The following is a 10068-nucleotide window of genomic DNA, read 5'->3' as shown; positions in this document are numbered from 1 at the left end:
AACAAATCTAACCGAGAGAGATATCTCTTTATTCTCATCGTAGCAGGTCACACCAAACCCTAATCCTAACTCAACTACCTCTTTTGTTTAAATTTGGATTAATTTTAAGTTTATATGATTTTGTAAGTGTTTAATATTAGAGATATTCGTAAAATACCATATATTTTTATATAATTATGTAATGTAATTTATAAGAATGGCCACCTTATGTGGTGTGGGTTATTTTGGACATGAATACTAATGGGGTTATACTAAGTTATGTCTTCTTTTTTAAATAAACTAGACAAAATTCTATAGATGGTCCTTACGTTTTTTCGTTTGTCTCTAAAATAGTCTATATGAAATATTTTTTGTATGAATGGTTTCTACGAAGCAAACCTTAAACACAAATGGTCTTTATTGTGGATGTCCGTTAGATAAATTCGTTAAGTTTAAAGAATTTTGGATAAGGATCATTTCTACCATTTTTTGAAACTTATATAAGGACCATTTGTGAAATTGTAAATAAGTTTATTAAATCTTGTATTAATTACCATAAATCAAATAAAAAGACAAAAAAAACTAAAATATAGAAAATATAATATTTATGTAAATAAAAAAGTTAAAACTTATAAATTTTAATCATCATACAAATATATTTTATTTAATATATAAATATTTTTTGTTGTGTAGACTTTATCTAAAATATTCAAACTACAATGTATTATTAAATATTTTCGTTTTCTATTTTTTATCTAAAAATATTTGAAGTATAAAAACATCATTTTACTACTTTTTAATTTTTACATGATGTAATTCTTACGATCTATCTTTATTCTCTTATATAGATTGTTGAAGCATTAAGTGACCCTCGGCAGCTAAAATGATTATTAAGTTGATGCAAAGAGTTGTTTGCTTTTGATACGGCGAAGAGTTTATGAAGACCGGAGATATTGAAGACTTAGCGAAGATTTGTTGATGATTTGACTTTTTGTAGAAGCGATGAGTTAGTACAGTGATCAACTTTTTATGACATTGTGCGTTTGGTTGAGTCTGTTAGTTTAGGTGTGGCAAGCATGGCTGCTTATCCTCTTGCTTTTTGTATTGACCAATTAAAAACTTGTACCTTTTATGACTATAAATATATGACCATGAATCATCAATCTAATGTGTGTTTCAATCCTATCTTCCTTGTAATTTTCACGGTATTGAGATAAAAGTCTCTTTTATCTCCATTATCTTCTCATACTTTGTTGTTCATCATTTACTAACTAGTGTTTGCATGCAAACCTAGTTATGATTCAATAAGTATACTTTAACTTGCTTATTTTTAATTTGTATGTTGTTGTTATGTTTCCATTACTCATTCTGTAATCTTATTATTGTTGAGCTAGTTAAAGATCCATGAGATTAACTTAATATTTTGCACCATAATCTCTATCATAAGTTCTTCTCTCAACAATTGGTATCAGATGCACAGTGGTTGCTTTTAATATTCTTTGAAAAAAACAGCATAATCTTTTTCTTAAAGAAACTCTTATTTAAAAGGTATTCTATGCCACTTAGCTCATCTTTTTCAAAATCATGGAAAATGGGACAACTTTACTCTTTAAATGTATCTAACAGTGTTGGAGGTTCAAATCGAGCTCCAATACTTGTTGTAAATGAGTATCATCATTGGTCTCAAAGAATGGAGAGATATCTAACAAGACTTGGAAATGAAGTATGGAAATCTGTAGAAGAAGGATCACATTTATATGTGCTTACACCCATTGTCATTGATGGAGTTCAAGTCAGACTTGGAGGTGGTCAAGTCGTTATGTCCAGACCCACCAACGCTGATATAGACAAGATGGAGAAAGATGAAATTGCTTTCTATGAAATATCTTGTGGTGTGGCGCCTGACAGTTTTGATCTCATCATCATCTGTAAACCAGCAAATGAAATATGAGATGTCCTCAAGAATCTCTATGAAGGAACTGAACAAGCTCAAGACAAGAAGCTAACCACAACCCTAAATGATTTCAATAGCGTTAAAGCTCTCTATTGGAGAAAGTCTTGATGACTTTTTCAAAAGGTTCGATCTCATCGTAACCAAACTCTCAAACGCAGGTATTACTCGAAGTGGTCATGACACAAACTTGCATCGTCGCCTGCTTCATCAAGGATCATCCGGAATGCTCTTGCCTTTGGCTTCGGCGGCACATTAGGCTTTGAAGTCTCATTCTTCTTCGGATAGTCCCTAACAATATGCCCTTCTTCATTACATTTGTAACACACCTTCTTGTTGGATGTACATTTATTGGCGTAACGACCAGTTCTCCCACACTTGAAAAAGGACAACTCTTCGCCGAATTTCCCAGAGTGTTTCTTCCTGCACTTCTTGCACCACTTTACCCCATTGATATCCCAAGACCTTTTGTCACTGGGACCAGACTTGAAAATCTGCTTTTTATCGAACCTTGAAGATCCCTTAAACGTCCTTTTCTATCCTACATCCACTATCTCCAGACCCTTTTCTCTTAATTGGGTCTCCACGTTCTTGGTTACCTAGATGGCGGTCTATAAAGTGGTTGCTTGTTTGACCATTGGACCAAAGTCCCCTGGCAATCCATTAGCCAACTTGTTGACCATGGAGAATTCGGTTGGAACCATGTAAGGAACAAGCTTCATTTTATCTGTAAAACTTTCGGCATACTCGTTAACACTCATTTATTCCTTCTTCAGGTTCTGGAATTCGTTATTAATCTCCAGAAGATCCTGCTCAGAGTAGTACTGCATTTTTAGTTGCACCAAAAAGTCTTCCCAAGACATATTGCTAGTTTCTCCTTTGGGCATGGTATCAGCCAATAACTTCCACTAGCTTAATACTCTTGTCTTCAGTAATCTGACCGCCAGAACGGTCTTCTGCTTGTCTTCAATCCATGACTTTCACTGGTGTTGGGCTTCCAGAAAGACTCATTGTTTTCGATGCCATGAAGTCCTTATACTTGCATTCATATCCATTATCTCCTTCATTTGGTATGTTCCTTCTAACCACCCTTGGCTCAGCTTGGCCAACAGCCCGAATGTAGTTTCCCTTCTCAGACTGTTCTCCGTTCAACTTAAGTTGCACAATAGGTACCGTAGGTTTATCCCTATTCTGTTGAAGTAGACGCCTTGTCTCTTCCATCTGACGATCCAACATCATCTGCATCATTGCTTGTACTTGTAACATCCTGATGTCCAGGTACTTCTAACTCTTTCCATTTCATGATAATTGGTCAAGTGGTTGCAATCTTGCCGTTTAGACACGACGTGGTGGAGGCACCAACACGACGTGTCTAGACATTAAAAGGCACGTCTTTTGGCTGAGCAACACGACGTGTTTTCCCTCTGAATACGACATGTTGACCCTTGTGTGTGAAACCCTAATATTCCAGGTTTTTCCCCTATTTAAGGAATATGGGGGCTAGGGTTTGTCCACCCTCAGCCTCCATCTGCCCTCTCAAGCTCAGAAGAAACCCTAATATTTTCCTCTCCCATTTGTGAAGATATTTGGTGTTTTGAAGGAAGAAGGAAGCAAAGATTCAGCTAGCAACCGTCATACTTCAGTGTAACACTCTCCTGGACCATTGTAAGTGTCCAAGTCCCGATTTTTACTATTCATAGTCACTAGATCTTGAGTTATTTCCCATATTCTCTTTGTTATGGGTTGATGCGTGGAGGGATCTCATAAAGTTTGCAACTTTATAAATCTCCAGGTCAAGGAGACCTTGTAGTGGCTTGGATATGGTTTCAACCAAAGTTTTGATGCCACACATAGAAAGTAGGTCATGAATTCCCTTTTTGACCTAATATGGGTTCAAGACATGCATTGGACATGCATGTCTTGAAAAGCACCAATCTTTTGGATGGTTTAGGTGGTTGAACCACTTCTGGAAGGAAGGGACTTTGGATCTTAAGGATTGAGGACTTTATGGTTAAGCCCTTGCATGGTTAAGCATGTAGTTTGGAATTTTGGATCTTTTTGCGTCCCCAAAGGATAAAGATGGAAACTTTATCCTTCCTAATAGCATTCCTAGTCCAGATCTGAGCCTTGGAGCTCTTGGGGTCGAAAAGGCAGCTGAATATCTAAAGTTGTTGGGAATCTGGCGAACACAGCGTGTTGGATGAAGTTTTCCCGTCTGTAGAATTATTCGCGGAACCTGGAGTGGTCAAAAGGGAACACGACGTGTTGGGTCAATCTAGACTATTGATCTTGACCGTTGACTTTGACTTTGACCAAGTTTGACCTTGAAGGTATTTTGGGTATTCTGGGTTTTGATGGAATTGGTCATTTGATGGTTGTAGGCATTGAGTTGAGAGCTGAGATTCGGATTCGGACCTTATTAGTTTTGTGCTGCTTGTGAGGTGAATGTTCCTGATTATTGCATGATTGAGTATCGTAATGATCTGTTAGATTTGTATCCTGTTAGATAAGATGATGTTATGCTTAGTGATATGTAAGATCTGTCTGTTTGTTATTGGCTGGTTAATTGTATCGTTATCTGTTATATATATATATATATATATATATATATATATATATATATATATATGTGTGTGTGTGTGTGTGTGTGTTGTCATGGTGTATGAGTGGTTGGGTTAAGGCGGACCTGCTTTGTGCTGAAGGCCAACAAACCCAGGGCGTCCCAGATAGACTGAAGGCCAGTAAGGCGTATCAGTCAGGCCCAAGGCCCGGAGAACGGTCCAGAGGGGCTGAAGGCCCGATGTGGCGTACCAGTCATGCTGAAGGTTTTGTGAGCGTACCAGGTAGACTGTAGGCCGATGGGGCGTTCCAGTCAGACTGAAGGCTTTGTATGTGTGTTGTTCATTGTCATTATTTTGGTTTTGTTAAGATTTGCGCCTCCTCCTGTTTTGTTTATGGTTTTGGGAAAAACTATGATGTTTGACATGTTTTAGAAAAGCTATTTTGTAAACAAGTGAAGATTTGGTATTGTTTTTAAAGTTTTAAATTTTTGTATAATTTTGGATATTACAAGTTGGTATCAGAGCCTTGGTTTGAGTGAATTGGAGGAACACTCGTGTGAATCCAGCCTCAAACTAAGGGAAAAGATTTTTTTTAAATGGTTTTTTTTTTCAAATAGTTTTAAAAATAATCGATGAGGATGTGATGTGTACGATTAGTCGGAGCCAGTAAGTAGACCCCAAAATACCATACTGTTATTTGATATTGTGATATGTTAGAACAACATGCTAGTGATAGGCTAGGGATCTTTAGGATTTTTCATGATGGAATTGCCTGATTATATGATGCCTGATAGTCTAGGGTTCTTCTCTAATGAAATTGACATCGTTACTGTAGTTGCTTAGTGTATACATAATGGTCATGCATAACTAAGATTTTATAGACTGAGAATGTGTGGTCTGGCCTTATTCCCTATTCCTGTTTGATGAAGGGCTTAGTATAAGATCAGATATTCGACTGTCTATAGGGTCCAGTGTTATGTATGGCTAGCGTACACAAGTGTTGCAGGGTTGGTGGGGGTTTCATGGGCGAGTAGTGTGGGATCAGTTGGCCAGTATGAGATATATAGCCTTCCTCTAGAGTGTGAGGATTGAGTGTATGAGTATGCTAGCAAGTATTGTTAGGGTGTTGTGATGATCCTCTGAGACAAATACGGGTAGGTGTGAAAGGTAGTATGGGTCGGTACTACTGAAAGCACATGACATGTCTGCATAACAAGAAAGTCACAACCGCTAGGGATATGTTGGGAGTTGGTTCCTCATTATGATATGTGTGTTATCTGATATCCTCTTGGTTTATTTTCAGTTTGGTGACTACGCGTCGAGTTGATGTAGGATTCGGTTTGGGATCAGGAGCTGGTCGTCAGAGTGAGTCAGCTGCGTTAGATGACAGGATTAGGGAGATTCTCCATGAGGAGGTGGTAACTATTGTCAGGGGTCGGATATCGGAGTTATTTGGGTCTGTTAAGACCGCGATGATGGAGTTCTTTGATGACAGATACACAGCCGTTGTTGAGACTGTCGCTGTTGCAGCCTCTGCTGCTGTTGCAGCTATAGGTGTTGTACCGAGTCGGGTTTTTCAGTATCGGGACTTCGATAATACGAATCCCCCGAATTTTGATGGTGTTCAGGACCCGATTGTAGCCATGAGGTGTCTATGTAATGTTGAGGGATGCTTTTTCACCTGCTCTTGCCCAGCTGATCAGAATGTCAGGTGCGCTCTGAACCTTCTAAGGTCCGGAGCGAAGGATTAGTGGAGACTTGTTACGAGATCATATTCTGTAGAGCATATGGCTACAGTGTCTTTGGATCCATTCATGGAGATGTTTCATACCAGTTATTTGTCACGGGTGGAGTGCAAGAGGTTGGCCCAGGAGTTTTTGGGCCTGAGGCAGGGATCGGAGTCAGTGACAGAGATCACCAGGATGTTTACTGAGAGGGCCATGTTTTGCCATGAGTTTGCTTCGGAGCAGGCTCAGATGACCCGTTACTTGAGTATGCTCAAGACGGATATCAGGCAGTTTGTTTCCACCCAACGATATGACTATTTGTTGGAGATGCAGGAAGCCGTTAGGCAGTGTGAGATTGAGATAGAGCTATAGACGAGAGATTAGAGACCGGCCCCGGCGCAATTGCAACCAGCACCGAAGCGGTTCAAAGTCGCTGATTATAGGTCTGGGGGTCAGCAAGGCCGCACTTGTGGGAAGTACGGGAAGGTTCATGACGGGGCTTGTCGATCAGGAGGTTTATGCCACAAATGTGGTAGGGAGGGGCACTATGCGAGGGATTGTCGCCAGTTGGCCCCTGTCTAGAGTACTAGGATCTGCTATCATTTTGATCAAGTTGGCCATGTGAAAGTCAACTGTCCGTTGCTCACCGGCAAGCCAGTGCAAGCCCCCGCGCCAGCTACTTTGAGGATCACAGATGGGTGCTAGGGGAAGGCGGATCCCCCAAGGGCTCGAGGTCACGCTTTTCAGATCACTGCTGAGGAGGCCAGAGCAGCTCCAGATGTTGTGACCGGTATGTTTCTATCCGTTATGATATTGCCATATTTATACATATTTTTAGGCAATATTTGAATACATTTTGTTTAATATTTTGGTTATTTGCATAGATAAATGGTACTTATAAGATTAAATTACATTTTGCAGCCAAAAGAATTCCTCTTGAAGAATAAGGACTAAAAGCAACAAGGATTGGAACTTTGGAGGTTAAAAGCTTAAAAGATGAAGAATTCAGCAAAAAGTCACTCTCACAACATGAGTATTAGTGTCTCACGACGTGAGCATGGAGGTTCTAGAAGATAAACATCCAGAAACAAGAATTCGTGTTGGATACGGATTAATATCGAGCTCACGACGTTAGAGGCCTTTCTCACGACGTGAATAGGGTTGATTCGAAAAATATAAATACCCTTGATGCTCATGAATTTTGGAGGTTGGATGGAGAGAATAGAGTTTCCAGAGACGTTTTTCAGAGGAAAATAAGGCAGAAACCAAGGAAGAAGAAGTAGATCATACTTTATTCTTAGTTTCGTACATTACTATGTTCTCAATTATGAAGTTTGCTTGCTTGATTGTTATTATGAGTAGCTAAATCTAGCTATTTCTGTTAGCTATATGAAGCTGGAACTAATGGTTTGGTTATGTTAATATGGATTTTTCTAGTTGGTTAATGGCTTGTGTTTGATTGTTTATACCTAGCATGCTTAATTTGATACTAGATTACTTAAATTCATATTCTGTGTAGTTAGTGACCATTAATCCGCATGAATTTGATTACCTAGTAATTTAGTGAACATTAGATTATTAGAGCTAAGATCGAACCAATCTTAGATAAGTAATTAAAGTATTTGAATTTGACTCTGCCGGAGAACACATATTGTGAACATAATTCTGTTTGTTAACTCAATCTTACATAGCTCCAATCCTATCTAATAATTGATTATGTGTGATCATGCATAGCTCTACATGAATTAATTGAACATTAGCATATTTGGACTTGAACTGCTAATAATATAATATTTGGTAACCATCTGGAATTATCCATAATTAATAGCTAACCATCGAGGGAAAGTAGATTCAAACTAATAGAAGTGTTTTTGATATTTGATTGAATAAGTTGTTAAGAATTTAAGTTTGTCTAAACTTGCAAAATTAGATAAAACCCATTTTACTTTTGCTAGAACTTTAGGTTAATTTAATAGTAAGTAGGTTAAATAATTAATTCTGTTCCCTGAGATCGATACCCGACTGTTTGTGCTATACTATTTGCGAAAGGGTACACTAACCTGGGTCGAATAGCTAGTAGGATAGGAGGTAAATTTAGGTGTAGCTATTTGCACACATCAAGTTTTTGGCGCCGTTGCCGGGTAACGGCTTATTTGTTTGTTGATTTATTTGCTTTAGATTAATCGATCATTTTTGTGGGGTAAAACCTGAAAAAAGTTAAGTTTCTGCATTAGTTTTTGTTTCAGTACTGAACTCACGACGTGAGCCTTAAGCTCACGATGTGAGACCAGTCATTTTACGTTTTTTTGTTTTTCGTTTCTGTTTAGATTTTCTGCGACAACACGAGGTGGTGCTCTTTACCACGTCGTGGTGACCTGTCAGTAGGCATTTTTAAGTAGTTTTTGTTCGTTTTTACATTTTTATTTTTGTTTTGTTACAGTAGTTCATGACCCGAGGATCCAACACACCTTTGATACCACCGCTTGCAGATCCAAAGTCAACCCTTCACAAAAGGACGGATAAAAACGTAGGAGAAGCCAACCCACCAAAGAAGTCACCTTTCAAGGACCTTAAATCAGTTTTTGGAAATAAGAATGGGAAGAACGTGGGAGAATCTAGCAGTTCTTCGAAAGACGGAAATAAGATTGAAAGCTTAGAGAAAAATCCTAAAGATACTGAATACGAGGTTGAACCCGAGTTTGAAGAAAGCGATTTTGAGGATGAGCTTAACAACGAGATGGCAAACATTGTTGATGTGTCCATGGAGGCATAAAAAAGAGAATTCGCGAGGACACTGGTCCCGGTCTAGTACAACCCACAATTCCCGCTACTACAACATTCAAGTTAAAACGACACATTCTTACGACACTTAAGGACATATCATTTTCTAGGAAGGATCATGAGGATGCTTATAAGCACCTAGATGAAGTCAATGACATTGTAGACTATTTCAATGTCCTGAATGTTCCTAGAGAGATAGTTTTGTTAAGGATGCTTCCCGTTACTTTTAAGGGAGCTGCAAAAGATTGGTTGAAAGCACTTGCACCCGGTGCAATTACTACTTGGGCACATATGTGTGAGCAATTCCTAGAACAATTCTGCCCACCATCAAATATATCTAAACTCAAGAAGGCAATAGCCAACTTTGAGCAACATCCGGGTGAGTCGTTTTATGAGGCATGGGAGCGCTATAAAGGGTTACTAAGAAACTGCCCTCAAAATGACCTTAACATACAACAAGAAGTGTCTATATTTTATGACAAGGTGAATGTCATGACGAGGCAACTCCTTGATTCTCAAGGACCACTTACGAAGAAAAATCTGGCTGAAATTAAGGAGTTAATTGAAGAGTTCTCAAAGCATTCTCGTGAGTACCACAATCCAAGACAAGATGGAGTTAAAGGAATTGGAGGAGGAAATTCTGAAGACATGGCTGCTGTACTAGCCATGCTAAATACTATAGACTAGAGAAAGACTAAGATGGATCAGTAAATTCATGCGATTAGAGTTGGATGTGAAAGGTGCAATGGTACGCACTTAACAAAAGATTGCCACTTGGATGATAATGGAAATAAAAAGGTGCAAGTTTGCTACTCAAGTGGAGATAAGTATGATGAAAATTGGAGGAAACCAAAGAATGAGTGGTTACCATATGACGAATATAAGAAGCAGAAAGAAGAATAATATAGGCAGACTGACCGAGGCTTGTACCAAAAAGAACAACCACCTCCTGAAAAGAAAGTTGATATTGAGTCTATGTTACATAGATTTATGGAGGCTTCCGAGAAAAGACACGATGAGACCGATGCAGTGATAAGGGAACATCAGAATATCATGAAGGACCAGCAAG

General features: G+C 38.6%; 1 non-coding gene across 1 annotated transcript; it reads right to left on the bottom strand.

The window, feature by feature from the left end:
- Positions 1-9338: 9338 nt before the first annotated feature.
- On the bottom strand, positions 9339-9445 carry LOC145168244 (small nucleolar RNA R71). Its single transcript, XR_013741811.1, has one exon. It is a non-coding gene; the product is annotated as a small nucleolar RNA R71 (small nucleolar RNA).
- Between the last annotated feature and the right edge of the window lie 623 nt (positions 9446-10068).

This window comes from Lactuca virosa, chromosome 3 (genome assembly GCF_052849685.1).
Source record: "Lactuca virosa cultivar CGN04683 chromosome 3, Lactuca_virosa_CGN04683_v6, whole genome shotgun sequence".
Classification (NCBI taxonomy): domain Eukaryota; kingdom Viridiplantae; phylum Streptophyta; class Magnoliopsida; order Asterales; family Asteraceae; genus Lactuca; species Lactuca virosa.
This window is presented reverse-complemented; position numbering and strand designations above follow the sequence as displayed.